A 16,181-nucleotide genomic window follows, 5' to 3' on the forward strand; every position below is an offset into this window, starting at 1 on the left:
TATCCCTTCAGTGTGGAGGACACCATCTGCACAGAATGCTAGATTTATTTGTGCTTACTGGATATATTATTTCATAGTACTTGCCTGTCAGTTTGCAAACATAGATTGCACAAGAGCAGCCAGAAGAACATAGTCTATACCAGAACAAAAAGGCTTGCGAGGCAAACCTACCCTTTCTTTGTCTTGCTTTGTGGTCATCGGATACTTTATTTGAGACAACGAATGGCAAAAACGATATTGACTCGGTGACTGCAAGTGTGGTAGCTATGTGCACCACAGGGGCATTAGCTTTTTACAACTGACGGGATTTGTGGCGTAACCACAATGTATGGAGACCATAGAATTATGGAGTTGAAAGGGGCCACTGAAACCAGTGATGTTAGCTACTATTTGGTATGGATGTGGAAAGGATGTGGAAAGGATTCAAAGGGATGCTTCACAAAACAGGATGTGATGAGAACATCTTTTCAACCTGCCAAGGCCACCAAGTTCTGCAGAAAGCACAGCCTGCCAGCTTTGTGGGTTTTGCTAGCTTTTTTGTACATGTGTATAAGACGGCTTCAATTTGCTAAACAGAAACAGCTATGCATGCACATCTGTGAAACCTTTTTTAAAAAGGATGGGGTCTAAAGCCCCCTTGGGGCCTTTTGCACGGCCCTGTTATTTCTCTCAGGTTCAGACAGCATTGGTAACCAAATATGAGACAGCAAAGATGAGTATGGATGAGTGCTGGAGGACAGTACCTTCAAAGACCACTGGGAAAAAATACCCCCAGGCAGACATTGTTATGTAGGTTGGCAGAGAGAAGATCATAAGGAGGAATGTGGGGCACTGTACTTTGGGCAGAGAACATTATAGGTCAAGTTTTGAATCTCTGCCTAGAAATATGCAGGAGGCTAAGGAGAAATTTGGAATTTGTCATATATGACTGACAAAGAACACACCCAAGCGCATAGAGCATGTGTTAGGAGCACACTCTGTAATTACTAAGCCAGAAGGTGCTTTGCCCGGGTTCCTGTTTTGAGCTGAACTGCACTGATGTTGGCATCTCTCCCAGGTGTAACCATCACACCAAGCCAGGAGGCTCCCTGACAACACGCCCCCAATTCCTGCCTCATGAGCCCGTGACAGCTGGGGAAGGAGGGAAAGGAACAAACCTCAGAATGTGGCTAGGAGGGAGCAAGATTGAGTCACCACCACTCAGCTATATCGCGTCTCATTTGCATAATGAGATGGCAGAGGCGGTGGAGTTGCCAAGCCAAGTTCAGTTGAATGCCTGCCCAAAGACCTAGGCTTTTTGGGATCCCCACTGCAAACCTGGCAAGTTGTGTGTGTGTGTGTGGCAGGCTGGGAATAGCTGACTTGGGTACCAACTTGCTATTTCAAATACTGAACTTACAAATTGAGCTTTAACTGTTCACTTCAACAACATTATCTTACCACCAGCTGATGATAATCTAGCTGCCTCCATAGGATGCTGAACAATTATGTTCTGAATGTTACCAGCTCAATTGGCTTAGTATAGCTAGTTCAAAGAATCATGGAAAGAAGACTTGGAAGTATCTTAAGGACCATCCAAGCCCAGTGCAAGAATCCACAATAGCAGCATTTCCAACACAGCCAGCAAAGGGGAGTGCACCATCTCAGATCAACAGAGTTGGAAGGGACCTTATAGGTCATCTAATCCAACCCCGTTCAAGCAGGAGACCCTACACCATTTCTGACAAATGGCAGTCCAATCTCTTCTTGAAGATCTCAAGTGATGAAGCTCCCACAACGTCCGAGGGCAAGCTGTTCCATTGGTTGATTGTTCTTACTGTCAGAAAGTTCCTCCTTATTTTTAGGTTGAATCTTTCCTTGATCAATTTCCATCCATTATTTCTTGTCTGGCCTTCAGGTGCTTTGGAAAATAGCTTGATCCTCTCCTCTCTGTGGCAGCCCCTCAAATATTGGAACATTGCTATCACATTTCCTCTGATCCTTCTCTTCACTAGACTAGCCATGCCCAGTTCCTGCAACCGTTCCTATGTTTTAGTCTCTAGTTCCCTAATCATCCTGGTTGCTCTTCTCTGCACTTTTTCTAAAATCTTTTTATAGTGTGGTGACTAAAACTGGATGCAGTACTTTTTTTCTAATGTTCATCCAAATCTACCTCCTTGTAATTTAAATCTGTACTTTTGTGTCTTGTTTTCTGGTAAATTCTGCCCTTCAGACATCTATCATGTCTCCCACCGACAGCTATTCTTCCCATTAATCATACCCAATGTCTTCAACCGTTCCTCATAATTTCTTGGGTCTTGCCTGTTCTCCATATTCTAGTTTATCAGTATCCACCCTTAAAATGTGCTGCCCAGAATGGGATGCAGTATTCTAGAGGCAGTCTGATCAAAGCAGAATAGAAGTACAGTGAGGTGAACCTGATAAGAACAGTACCTGTGCTGTTATAAAGACCTTCTCTATCTTGGATGCAAAAACAAGTGAAATTAAGGCTGGGAGTAATTGCAAATTTGCTGGGAGAAGCTCACATATAAATCCAAATAAACAAACAAAACAAACAAACATCAAGCTTAAAAGCAGGATTTTTTTCTGAATGTGTAAGGTCATGTGGCATGATAATAACCCTAAACATATTTATTTGAAATCACAAGAATGAAATCATTTACATTTCTGTGTAAAGGATAGAGGTACATTTTATTAATGCATTGTCATTTTATTTATTTAGTAAAGATATACGCCACCAATCTCTAAAAAAAATGAGCTTTATAGTGAATAAAGGGAAATATGTGCTTGGCTATCTTTAACTCTTCCATTAATACTGAAAATATCTATCTGATATGAGATTGTTAAAATTAGAGGGTGTACATTTTAGACAACTGCTCTAAACACTGTTTCTTCTTTCAGGGGATTAGTTAAATGAAGGTTTTGTGGAAAACCTACACATTTTATTATTTATTAGCTTCAGAACATCATGAGCCACTTCCTCAGTATAGTTCTTTGAAGGCTTAGTTCTGAAGAAACTCTTGACATCATTCAGGAAATCCAGATTCTGATGCCATTATAGGCCTGTTAGCAACTCCCCCGCCGATTCTCTATAGCAGTGGTGTCCAAACTTGAGAACTTTAAGACTTGTGGACTTCAACTCCCAGAATTCCCCAGCCAGCCATGCTGGCTGGGGAATTCTGGGAATTGAAGTCCACAAGTCTTAAAGTTCCCAAGTTTGGACACCCCTGCTCTATAGCCAAGACTTCCATGAAGAACTAAGATGAGACTGGGGAGGGGGAAAGCAATCAGCTCTGTCCTGAATGAATAGTCTTTAGAAGTGAAGAAGATTCCTGAGGGTGTCTCCAGCCCCAACTGCTGCATTATTTGAAGCTGCTAAATTGCTCCCAGGGCTTTTTAGCTCAAACCACGCTGGAGTGATTACATCAGAGAGTCAAAGCTGGAATCCTAGGCAGCCTTCCAGACTCTGACCTGCAAGTGGCTGGGAATTTGGGATGCTTCATCATGCAGTAAAATCGTTTCATCTGGAGCCAATTCCGTTTCCTGTTATTGGTTTTCGTAGGCTTCACAAGCTGACTCACGGGCGATATATATCAAGGGGGTTGTTCTGTTAGCTGTAGAGTTAAGTGCTTGACAAGTCCTGGCAAATCCAAGCTTCTGCAGAACAACAGTTCCTACAACTATTAATCATAGCGAAACAAAGTGTTGCTCTTGCAGCAATTGGATCTGTTCTCTGACAAGGCCGTTCATAGTTGAGCTATCACATTCCAGAGCCTGGGACAATCCCGGATGAGGATTCTGCTGCAATCTAGATGGCCAGTGCATTGTTATATGACCACCCCAGCGAAATAAGATTGATCTCCCAACTGAATGCTTAGAAGTAGCATCTGGGTATAGCAGATAATTTGCCTGAAAGCAGAAATTCAGTTGGGTTGCACATCAGAGCTGAATAAGATCTATTTGATATTCAGAGATCTTCTTTTGGAATGACAGTATCCTTTGCAATACAGTTAAGCAGCAGCAAGATGAAAAGCTCACATCAGTCTTCCCAATGGCCAGATAAGTAGGAAAAAGGGAAGCAAGCATTGGCCCACTCCCAAGTATAAGTACATCATGGTTCCTTAGGAGGATTACATTTTCTCTGAGCCACAATAATAATTTGTTAGATACCAGAAACATTGATAATGGTTTACACCAAGGTCCTCTGTTCTGGTGGGAACAGAGATTCACTCTGATTGGTCGAAGGGTCTGACAGCTCCCTATAAAAGGGCTGCTGTCAGACTGGACTTTCGCTGGATTGTACATAGTTGACTTGTACTAATAAAGAGCTGTTTGTTACTCTGAAGCCTGAATGTGCCTTCATTCACCCGATCTAACATAATTCATTTTTTTTTCAGCAAAAGTACAATGTTATAGACCAGGTTAGGAGATCAGACCATGTAGTCTAATATAAGAATATTAATATTACTTAGCTGAAGCTAAGCTAAAGGCTGAAGAAGGGCTTTTAAAATCTCTCTCTCATACATTTATTATCATTTAAACATTTCTCATATTTTCCCCTCGTCAGAACAACTCTTGCAGAGAATGAGCTCTTAGAGGGGGGGGGGGAAGAGAGAGAATTAAGCACAGAGAATCTTCCCTACAAACAAAGGCTCTTTCTCATGCAGGATCCATTATTTTGACAAATGCAGCGCTATATGAATACCGAAATCATGTCTAACTTTTATCCTTCGAACAGCAGGGGTAAAAAAAAAAGGGTCCTTAATATTGTGCAAACCCTCAACACTGACTCAGCCTGGTGACAGTCTGTTCCCTGTGGCTGTCAGCCAATTATGACAACCCACCCAATTATCACAATTCCAGGAAAACCGATTCTAAGAATTTAATGTTAGGACCATCCAATTGCATTGCATTCTTGCATATTTTTATTCTCTACACGATGAAGTCTGTATATATACAGTATTTACAAATAATCTCTTAACTGGCATCTAAATTGCCTCATTTGAAAAATAAACAAATGCTCATTATGCTTCATGATGTATCACACCGGCGTTGCCATGCTATTCCTCTTACATTTTCATGTGAGGTTTGGATAATCATAACATATGCTGGGCTGTCTGTTATATGCACCCAAAATGTTCTTCAGGGAACATGTAAGGACAATCACCCACTACCACAAATATTTGTCTATCAATCTGGATAGGTTTTATTGCTGAGCAATTCTGGATGGTTTTATTGCTGAACAATTGCATGGTGAGGACCATCAACAAACAAGGGTGGGAACAAAAATAGTTACATTCCTTCATAGCTGGAAATCTCTACGCATCCTTGGGAATTTCAAAATTTGAGGCTCAAGGACACTTTAGCTAGTGAGAGAAGAGAAAGAAAGAAATGTGGAGCTGATTTGGAAGTTTAGATAAAAAGTAGAATCAGCTAAATAGTTAGAATTTCATGAAATAAAGGTAATTTTCCCACTAGCTAGAAAGTTAGTGATGTACACAGTGATATAGTGATCCAATCAAAATTAGTGGACCAAAGAAATGCTGTGGATATAATTTACTTGGATTTCTGTAAGGCATTTGATAAAGTAGACTACAACCTAATACTTGATAAATTAGAAAAATATGGGTTAGACAGCATCACCACCAGATGGATCTGTAACTGGCTGACCAACCGCACTCAACATGTAGTACTCAATGGAAGTGCATCTACATGGAGGGAAGTATGCTGTGGGTTACCTCAAGGCTCTGTTTTAGGCCCTTCAACAACTTCATCAATGATTTGGATGAGGAGATAGATGGGGAACTCATCAAATTTGCAGATGACACCAAGTTGAAGAATAGCCCAAACTCCAGAAGATAGGCTTAAGGTACAGAAGGATCTTGACAGACTAGAGCATTGGGCAACTAGGGGTGATGTGATAAGAGTGTTCCAATATCTAAGGGGTTGCCAGAAAGAAGAGAGTCGAGCTATGCTCCAAAAGCACCAAAGGACAAGAAGCAATGGATGGAAAATAATCAAGGAGAGAAGCAATCTAGAACTAAGAAGAAATTTTCTGACAGTTAGAACAAATAACAATGCAACAACTTGCCTCCAGAAGTTGTGAATGTTCCAACATTGGAAGTTTTTAAGAAATTGGACAACCATTTGTCTGACATGGAATAGGGTTTCTTGCCTAAGCAGGGGGTTGGACTAGAAGATCTCCAAGGTCCCTTCCAAGAAGGCCAGAAGGAAGAGGGACCAGAAGGCCAGAAGGAAAACCTCTTTCAGCAGGTTTATTGAGCCAAACTGGTCTCTGAACCTTTACAGGTGACTCCTTCATAGGATGTAGAATATCTGCATTGGTCTCCTTCCGTTTTCCAATGTAAAACACCACTTTGGGTCAAGTCCTCTTCAACTGTCCCCAGCCCAGAGATTGCCCTCAAATGTGGATGTGTACTAAGAAATAGTACGTAGATTATTTTGGAGCAGAATTTATGTGAGGAAACTCTTACATTGGCTTTCTGTATCTCAGTGGTGAAATATAATTTTTTCCCCACCAGTTCTGTTGGGTCATATGACCAGGTGGGCATGGCCAACTTTTTTCACTTTTTAAAGCATTTTTTTTCCTGCTAGTTCGGGTGAACAAGCAGGAAAAAAATGCTTTAAAAAGAGGAGGGGGGAAGCTTCCAAGGATCACGCAGCTCGCAGGTGAGCCACACAATCCTAAGAAGCTTCTTTTTTTTACTACCGGTTCACAGAACCAAGGATAATCGTCCCTACCAGTCTGGTTGAACCAGGCCGAACCGGGAGGATTTCACCCTTCTGTATCTCCATTGCCATGCCTTTCTTAAACCTCCATTTGGATTACAGGTTTGATTATTTGGCTCAAACATGAAGAAGTATTTCCATTTATATACCTGTGGACCAGTGACGTGCGGTGACGTTAATGGCTGGGGAGGCTGGTGACGTCATCAGGAAGGTGGGGAATGGGACCACGTGTGCTGGAGGCACACATTTCTGCCTCCGGCCTCCGGCCTCCGCAGCTCCCGGGCGCGCACAGACGGAGGTAGGCAGAATGGCGCCGATCCGATCCGGCAGGCGAGCAACCGAGGATCGGGCTGCTTCGCTCGCTCTTTCGTCCGCCCGGATCGCCTCGGTGTCGCTGTGGCTACCTCCGTCCGTGCGCGCCCGGGAGCTGCGGAGGGCGGAGGCAGAAACGTCGGCGTTTCCGGATGACGTCATCCAGGAGCGCCGACAACAACGGAGGTAGCCACAGCGACACCGAGGCGATCCGGGCGGACGAAAGAGCGAACGAGGCAGCCCGATCCTCGGACGCTCGCCCACCGGATCGGATCGGCGCCATTCTGCCTACCTCCGTCCGTGCGCGCCCGGGAGCTGCGGAGGCAGAAATGTCGGCGTTTCCAGATGACGAAGCACAAAAGCGACTGTCGCCTGTCGCTTTCGTGCCTTTGTCATCCGGGAGCGCCGACAACGTTTCTGCCTCCGCCCTCCGCAGCTCCCGGGCACGCACGGACGGATGTATAATATTATAATATTATATATATTATAGTATATAATATTATATACTATTATTTCATGAAGAGAGGTGAGGCTCTGCCTCCCTTGCCTCCCCTGACCGCACGTCACTGCTGTGGACATTAATCTGTTTTATTTTAAAACACACACACACACACAATTTCTTCCCATTTTGAATTTTGCTTCCAGGGCAGGGGTTCTCTGGTTGTCAGGATCTAGTTCTTCCCCTCCAACTCATGATCGCATGCCTTTCTTGTGGCAATTACTTTGACATGTAAAACAACACTGGCACATCAGGGGAGTGTTTAGTATATTTTTAGCTTTTTAAATGTGATTTAGCAGCTGGAAATGAGAGAATTATAGTCAAAAGGTAACAACTATGGGAACTCATAGCTAGGGAGGAGGGGGCAGCTGGGTTTCAGCTGTGCAGATTGAAATGGTAACCTGCCTTTTGGGCAAAGTGAGGAGGCTGGAAAATGCAGATACAACAGTGAAATAAGCTTGATTAGAGGGACTTAACTTCATCTGACTTTGGCTAAGATGGGGAAAAGAGAAACCTCCAGAGTCCCAATTTGTGAATTGGACGGCTATATATTGTACATTGACAAAATTAAATAAACACATTTTCCTGGGATTTATCTGGAGGTGAAGGTCATACTTTGTGTGTAAAAAGTTTAATTCACAGGTCCTTGGTGCTCTCTGAGCTTGGCTGTTTTCTTACAGACATTTCATTACCCAAACTAGGTAACATCATCGGTGCTAATCTAACAGTTAGCTAACACTGATGATGTTAGGTAGTTTGGATAATGAAATATTTGCAAGAAAACTGCAAAGCTCAAAGAGCACCAAGGACCCCACATTTCAACCCTGAGTTACTAAAATATTCTCTTTTACAGTTTAGTTCCAGGGGGATATCTTGTCTCCTAGGACAAACAATGATTTCAAAGAGTAATTTTAATTGGAAGCTACAAAGAGTGCAGGAGGATAAAAAGATTAGTGGTTCCCAGTTCATTGTGGATCTAGACATGGCAAGGTTGCTTTTTCAGCAATGACTGCCAATTGCTCTGTCAAATGAGAATACATAACTAATTTAGCACATGGTTGGCCCTTTGCTTCAGGGACTCGAGTCAGAGCAAACTATAGCTCCCATTTTCTCATTGTGTTAAAATTTGCTACACTGAAAGGTTCTATTGACCATTAAAACTTTGGGGTTCAATTTTAGGATTGCAACCTTTGCCTCAAGTGTGCAGTACACCTGTTTTGGATTACTAATATTAACTTGCCAGCTATTCTTGAGGCTAGTAACTGTTGTGTCTAGTTCCCGGTGGCCTTCTACACAACTGTGCTGATCTTCAAAGAGCTAGGCTGCATATCTATGATAGTTTTTAGAAGCATATTTAGGATTCAGTTACAGCAGCTTTTTGGTTTAGTTTATCAGCTGATCTGGTAATAGCATACCTCAGTAGTATTATCAGATCTCAAGTGACTATTGTACATTTGTTTGAATATAAAGACTCTTTGATAAGGATGTATTCTCAGAGTCGATCTTGAAAAGAGCACAATACAGATTTTAATATCTAAAGATAGCCCAGGGATTTGGAGTTGATTTGACAGTTGATTGATATAGCTTGTAGTGTTCAGTTGCATATCTGGCCTTTTTTTTAAAAATGGTTTCTTTTATACACTTAACACATTTCCCCTTAGTTTTTATTTATGCTACAAAATCCACACTACTTGTCTGTTATATATAGATTGATAATATCCTGGACAATTACATTTTCTTACGTATGTAATTTAAAAAGTGCTATCCTTAACCTTACTAAAGTTTAGCCTTCAGTCCTTCAAGGTTGGCCAAATCAGACATCACTAGACCTCTACCGATATATGCAATATTATCAGAATATTAAACATTTGATAATGCTTCTTCTTCCATCACTTTTACAGGGATGGGCTGCTGGGGGTTCGCAGGGGTTTGGAAGAACCTCTAGCTAAGATTCTGTGCAGTTTGGAGAACCCCCAAATCCCACTCCTGGCTAGCCCTGCCCACCCCACCCCGCCCTTCCCAGGAGTCCTCACACAGCCTGTTTTGGATGCAGGTAAGTGCAGGGCGCACACAGAGGCTCAAGGAGGGTGGAAAATGGGCCTACCAGAAGTTCAGGCCTCCAGAGCCTGGAGAGCCCATTTTTGCCCTCCCGGAGGCTCGAGAAAAGCCTCCGGACCCTGGGGAGGGCAACTCCCTCCCCCACCGTGGTGCAGGAGAATGACTAGGCCATGCCCACCAGGGCCACGCTCACCCAGCAACTGGGCAGAGAACCCCTCGCTAAAATTTTTGAAGCTCACACCTGCTTTTATATCAGAGACTCCAGGTGGAATGATCTTTAGCTTCTTTCCCATACTTTCTCATTCTGGACTAAGTTCAACTTTTACTAATGGTTGTTGCAAGTTCAAGTTCCCTGTCCTATATGAATATATACTATATGAAGCAATATGAATTGCACTATTTCAGTGCAATATTCTTTATGACTTGGGGTCAAACCTATGGATTAATACACTCATGTTCCCATTCTATTGATTGTGAAGGTATCGAATACCAGCATAGAGTGCATGATATACCATGATCTACAAGTTGAAGTCTCCTGACATCCAGATACAAATCATCCTACCGACTTAACTCTGTAGATGCTATTTTCTTTGCCAGACATCATACAATTGCTGTGTGGCTCTTGTCCTTACATGAGTTCCATAACATATTAACACTGGAAGCCTTGGAATTTTTTAAAAAAATCACTTCCTTTTAGTATTAATCTTCCCAATAAACCAGTCAGAACTAAACTTGCAAAGAAACGCTACAGAAAATGTAGTAGTTTGAATTACAGGAACAATGATTTCCAATGTTAAATTACGTTTTTTTCCTGTTCCGATATGCAGAAGAATTTCAGTGGAGATATCAACTTAGTTCACCTCCATTTATTCAGAACTATATGGTCCTAGTACTTCTTTTCCCGTGTATAGTTTATAATATATAGGGGTGCTTTTTTTTTCATTCCTAAAAACTGTATTTTTTTCTTTTTTAGGGGACAGTTTAATTGATCTTATAAACCTGCTCAATTACATTGCTGCTCTCTTTTACCTGAATCACTGGGACAACAACATCCAGAATAAATGATCACTGAAATACCGCAGCAAAGTTAAATCTGCGCCATCCTTCTAGTTCCCCCTTTGTGGGTCAGGCCAAGATCAGAGGGAAAAGGCGAAATCCAGGCCGTACTTTAACGTTCCCCTTGCCGCAGTCTATTAGCGTTAGCCGTAGCTTTTTCATTTCTAAAATCTGAGTAGGCGTGTAGACGCTAAAGAACTCCAGTCCGGGTTTTGCTGCTTCCCCAGCGGCGCAGCCAAAAACTCTTGGATTCCTTGTCTACTGTACTGTGGGGTGTTCAAATCTCAGCGAGGGAAGGCGGATCTAAGCTCGGGGGGCTGCGGAGCAATGGAGGCGAACCCCATCTAGCAAAGGATCGACTTTTCGAGCAGCAACGATGGTGAGTCGCTCTTGGCCGCTGGGCTTACCGGGGAAGCTTTCTCGAAGTCCCTCTTTTTTAATTCGGGATCGGTCAAGTTGCCTTTGTCCTCTGGCTTCCCTCGGACACCAGTGCTTGGGCTGCCCTTCTCAAACCCTCCTCGGTTTAATCCATTGATTCCCCCCGACACGTGGTTTCTTGCCTTAAACCAAAGAGAAAAGGGGGACCGCTTCCTTTGGTGGTCTGCAGCCGGTTGGACCCGGTTCCTTGAGGCGGGCTTACGGGTGGTGGGGCCGGCAGATGGGATACGGGACCGGTTAATGGTTGTTTGGGGGGCATATAAAGATGCCGGTGGGGGGCGGCTGTTCATGTTGCCTCGGTGCCAAGGAGTTTGGTCTCTTTAGTGCCGGACTCAGCATCTCGAAGTGATGGGGGGGGGGGGGAGGATGGCCGGCCAGCGGAGCCAGTCCGGCAGAGCCAGCTGCTGATTTGCCCGAGGTAGAGTTGGGGGGGGGGAAGGGAAGTGACACCTTTTTATTTATTTATTTGTGGAGGACGATCCCTCCCATGGCAGAGGCTCGGCGCAGTCGAATGTTCCGCTTGGCTGGGTAAAAACAGCTTGGGATAATCGTGGTAGCGATGTAATTAGTTTGTGTAGAGAACTCCTCTCAATGAATGCCTCCTGGGTAACTTCACATTGTGACATTAATGCCGGGATAGTTTTCTACCGAGCCGTAGATCTGGATAAACCGGAACACATGATAGCGCTATACTGTAGGTCGGGTTCTTGGGCGCGCGTTTTATCCAGCAGGGCAGAATAGCAACTAGATAGATTATAGTCCGGCAGGAAGCCGAGCAGCGCCGGTTGTATTTTTGTGCCAGCAGGCAGCCTAATCATAGTTCACGCGAAGGTGAATTGGGGCTGCTGCTCTACAGAGATTAAACTACTTCACCTACACTCGTAGTCCCCGAAAAATGAAATGAAATAAAATGCGGGGAGCTGCTTTTAATAAACAAGCTCCAGATCAGCGCCGTAGATGCGAACGATCTCTTGACAGCGCTCAAACAATAATGCAATACCGGGTTTTCAATTCAATTGTGTAAAATGTGAAGGATGTGTGTGTGTTTTTTTTATTTTTATAGTTATAACGTACACTGAAGATGGAATTTAATTTCGTTGTACGAGGTGCAATGACAATAAAGTAAACTTTTAAAAAAAAAACCGCTTTGCCCTCTCAACAGAAAAAGCAAAAAGAAGTCATTGATTTAAATCATGTATACAGGTGGAATCCTCTGGAATGTTTGACGACCCGAGTCCGAGCGATAACAGACATCGTGCATAAATTAGTTCAGAATTCAGTAGTAGATCTCGAGTATGTTGTGTGTCTATGTAGTTCTGCTGTAAATGATCCTTTTCCTTCAGTCTTTTGTGTGCCCTTCGTTATCTGAATGAAACCACCACCCGACTCCTGTTGCCTAGAATGAATAGAGCAAAGTTGCCCCAACAGGCTGAGCTCTTCTGCTACCGGCCTTATTTTGTTGGAAGAGATCACCCTGAAGTTCTGCCCTGTTTGTAAAAGGGGCAGATTCCTGAATATGCAAATGTTTGAATATGCAATTTATAAAATAAGGAAACTCTCCCGTGTAAACAAAAAATATGGAAATTGCAAGATCTCAGCGTTGGAACGCTGTTCTGGTGTTTTTAAATTAAATCTAGGTAATTGTAATAGCATTCTTCGTTGATAAGGTAGTAGCACAAATCTATATTTAAATCTCCCTGTAAAAGTTTGGAAGAGATGGAAATGAATTCTGACTCCCTGATCCTTATTTCACTCCTTACTAGCCATATTTTAAATCCATGGATAAACAGCATTGGTTCAACGATAACTAGTTTAGTTATTTATACAACTGGTTATTGATAGAAAACCTATTTGTGAGGAGCTGCTTTGCAGAAGAATTGTCAACAAGTTACAAATGCAGTTATTTCTTCTAAGGTCACCAGAAGATTCTTACAAATCAAGAACAATAAGAATGTTTGGTGTAAGCAAAACTTGAAGGGTTAGTAGTTGTAGTGGGGAACCCTTGCTTGCTGAGGAGCTTTGGAGTGTGAAGTCTTAAAGTTGGAGACCCCTGTTCCAAAGGATAGCTGGAGGCCATCCCGTGATTTGTGTGTGTATTTGTGTGTGTGTATTTGTGTGTGTATTTGTGTGTAGAGATTTAAGAGTGAGAATGGGAGGTCTTGGGAGACAAACTGATTCCATTGCCATCATTATATCTTCCCCCAAACATTTGAAAAATTCCCCCCAAAATGCCTAAAAAGCTAATTCCTAATGGATTCACCCTAGCAAATAGTGCTTGGATAGAAATATGTCTGTTTAAATGTAGTCTCTTTACGATTAGAGATCTATTTATAGATACACCTAATGTATATGGAATTGTGTTTGCTATGATATAATTTCTGTTTGTGTGCCCGCGCATGTGCATTTAAGTTTTGATTATATGGTACTAAAGGACCATCTTGAAAACTTCACATTTTTGTGGCCCTTCATTTCTGAGTTAGGAAAGTATAAGCTAATATCAATAACAGATAATTTAATCTTTTTCAGATGTTAAACTCTGGATTTTTAAATCCTGGATTCATTTGTATTTGTACCTATCATGCTCTTCTCTTTTGGGGTAAACAATACTTTTTTAAACAATTATATAAATCCCAAAAAGAAGGTTAAAATAGCTAAAAAAATTAAAAGCATGAGATCAGAAAAGGAAATTGTGATTATTATATACCATTCACTGTATGTTTTCCTACTTACTACCTTTGCAAATCATTGATGCTTTTATCATATCCATACATTGCTTCATAAACTAACTTTATTATCTAAACTTCTCCTTTTTTCCATTTAGTCCTAACTCCATTCCACCAAAATTTTCTCAATTAGCCCTTTCCTTTCAGTCCATTCCAAACCCCTTTAACATATTTCTTTCGCATTAGTGAATCACTTTTCTATATTGGTCTAAGACTCTAAAACTCACACTTATTTACTCCACATTATATAGGTACACCTTGACTTACAACAGTTTATTTAGTGACCATTCAAAGCTACAATGACACTGAAAAAGTGCCTTATGACCATTTTTCACACTTACGACCATTGCAAAATCTCCCCTGTAACGTGTTCAAAATTCAGACGCTTGGCAACGGATTCATATTTATAATGATTACAGTGTCCAGGATCATGTGATTGCCTTTTGCAATCTTCAGACAAACAAAATTGATGGGGACGCCAGATTCACTTAACAACTATGTTATTAAGTTAACAACTGCAGTGATTCACTTAACTGTGGCAAGAAAGGTAAAATGGGGCAAAAATCACTTAACAACTATCTCACTTAGCAACAGAAATGTTGGGCTCAATTGTGGTCATAAGTTGAGGACTACCTGTATTCTATCTACATTCATTCATTATTCCTTCATCCTATCTCTTCCTGTTTTATCACACACATTTTTCAAATGTTCTCTTCTTGTAATATTCAACTTAATTTTATGTTTCTCCTCTATCCCACATAGCAAAAGGGACAGGTGCACGCTTTTAAACATAGGCATTTCAGTGTGTTCATGTTCAGATCAATGTTTCTCATCATGTAATCAATCTAATATTGACTGTAAATAGTTCTGTTCTTGGCTAGCAAAATCTTCATAAAAAGAACACATACATTCCTATCCCCCACCAACATAACTCTATTATTACCATAAGCATTTAGAGATTTATCTGTTTATAAATTAATCACACATTCTTGCCTTAGTCCCTGCTCCCTACTGAAGCATTTTAAACATTCTATTTATTCTCCCACATGCTTTACTTCCAAAATTAATATCACTCCATTCACATATAGCCAACAACTTTCAACTTGTTCAGCCACTCCATAAGCAAGCCTCATCAATATTGTAATAGCTGTAGTTACATCACACACGCCTTTACTAATTTTCAGTACAGTATGGGATTTGTGATAGCCTTTTTTTTCAATTTTGCTTAACCATTAGTGCATTTGTTTCCATTTTACTCTTGGACATATTATTATCATTCCCATAAAAATCTCTAAAATACTCCTTTCTGTATTCCTTTCCTTCAGTTTCATCCCAAAGCATTTCATCACATTTATCTTTACTTTCTCTGTATTGGAAATTAAGCCTTAAAGTTCTAAAACTAGGTAAGGAGTGATAAACTATTTTTTTTTATTTCCATCAAAATTGCTCTGCATCTTCTCTCCTTCCTTTACTTTTAACCAGTATATTTTTCCTGTATATTTTTTATTGATTATGTGCCATCATATCCATATTGACTCTTAATGGTTACATAGATTTTTCTCCATGACAACCTGATCCTAACCTGTTTTCAAACAGTGTAATTTGTCACGGGACAAGAGTTACACTGATTATAAAAAAATGGTGGAACAGAATCATTAAAGAAATGATGCCAAAAAGGGACAAGATGAAATATGAATGACAAAAATTAAAATTTTAATTATTTTAGACAATTAAATTGAATTGTTGAATTGTCCTGTGGCAAGTTGCCTCGTGGCTAGTTGACCGTAGCAAATTGGCTGTAGCAAGATAGCCATGGCAAGTTGTCCCATTCTGTTTGAGTCTTAGTGAAATGGGATCTTCATTCTAATCCACTTTATTGGAGAGGTTGCTATAAGGAATCTCCAAGCCTGATTATAAATTTCCATCTCCTTACGTATGACTAGTTTGCTGTGCTGTCACTCATTAATTTATAGTTACAAATATAACATTTGATTATTGGTAGAATTAAGACTTTGGGCAGAAAAGAATGTTAAGTCAGGAATAAGGATCATTTATCTATCGATGGTAACAGTACAGTATCATTCTTTCCACCTACTGCAGATCAAGTTACACATTCTAACTACAGTTTACTAAATGGAAACAGTGGGTTGTGCTGTAAAAATAGCTTGTTGTCTCCTGCTGTAAGCAAAGTGATATACTGCAATTTAGGGAATATAAAACCCTCCAGGCTCTCACTGATTGTTGAGGGAAATTCCCAACTCTGAAAAGTTAAATAAGCTAAACATTGTGCAAGTTATCCTTATGATTTCTATGTATTTATAATGAGGGCCGTGAGCAAGCTATAA

The 16,181-nt window shown here is 41.2% G+C and overlaps 1 protein-coding gene across 2 annotated transcripts in view; it reads left to right on the top strand.

The window, feature by feature from the left end:
* Nucleotides 1-10,637: 10,637 nt before the first annotated feature.
* Nucleotides 10,638-16,181, top strand: part of N4BP3 (NEDD4 binding protein 3) — a 28,486-nt gene continuing 22,942 nt past the window's right edge. Inside the window, exon 1 of one of the 2 annotated variants that reach the window (XM_081951153.1) lies at nucleotides 10,638-11,054. The gene's annotated coding sequence lies outside the window, so the exon portion shown is untranslated. Of the gene's footprint in view, nucleotides 11,055-11,677; nucleotides 11,808-16,181 lie in introns of those variants that run through there. The other variant, XM_081951154.1, reaches the window with a different exon arrangement.

Source organism: Natrix helvetica (assembly GCF_964273705.1).
Source record: "Natrix helvetica genome assembly, chromosome: 1".
Classification (NCBI taxonomy): domain Eukaryota; kingdom Metazoa; phylum Chordata; class Lepidosauria; order Squamata; family Natricidae; genus Natrix; species Natrix helvetica.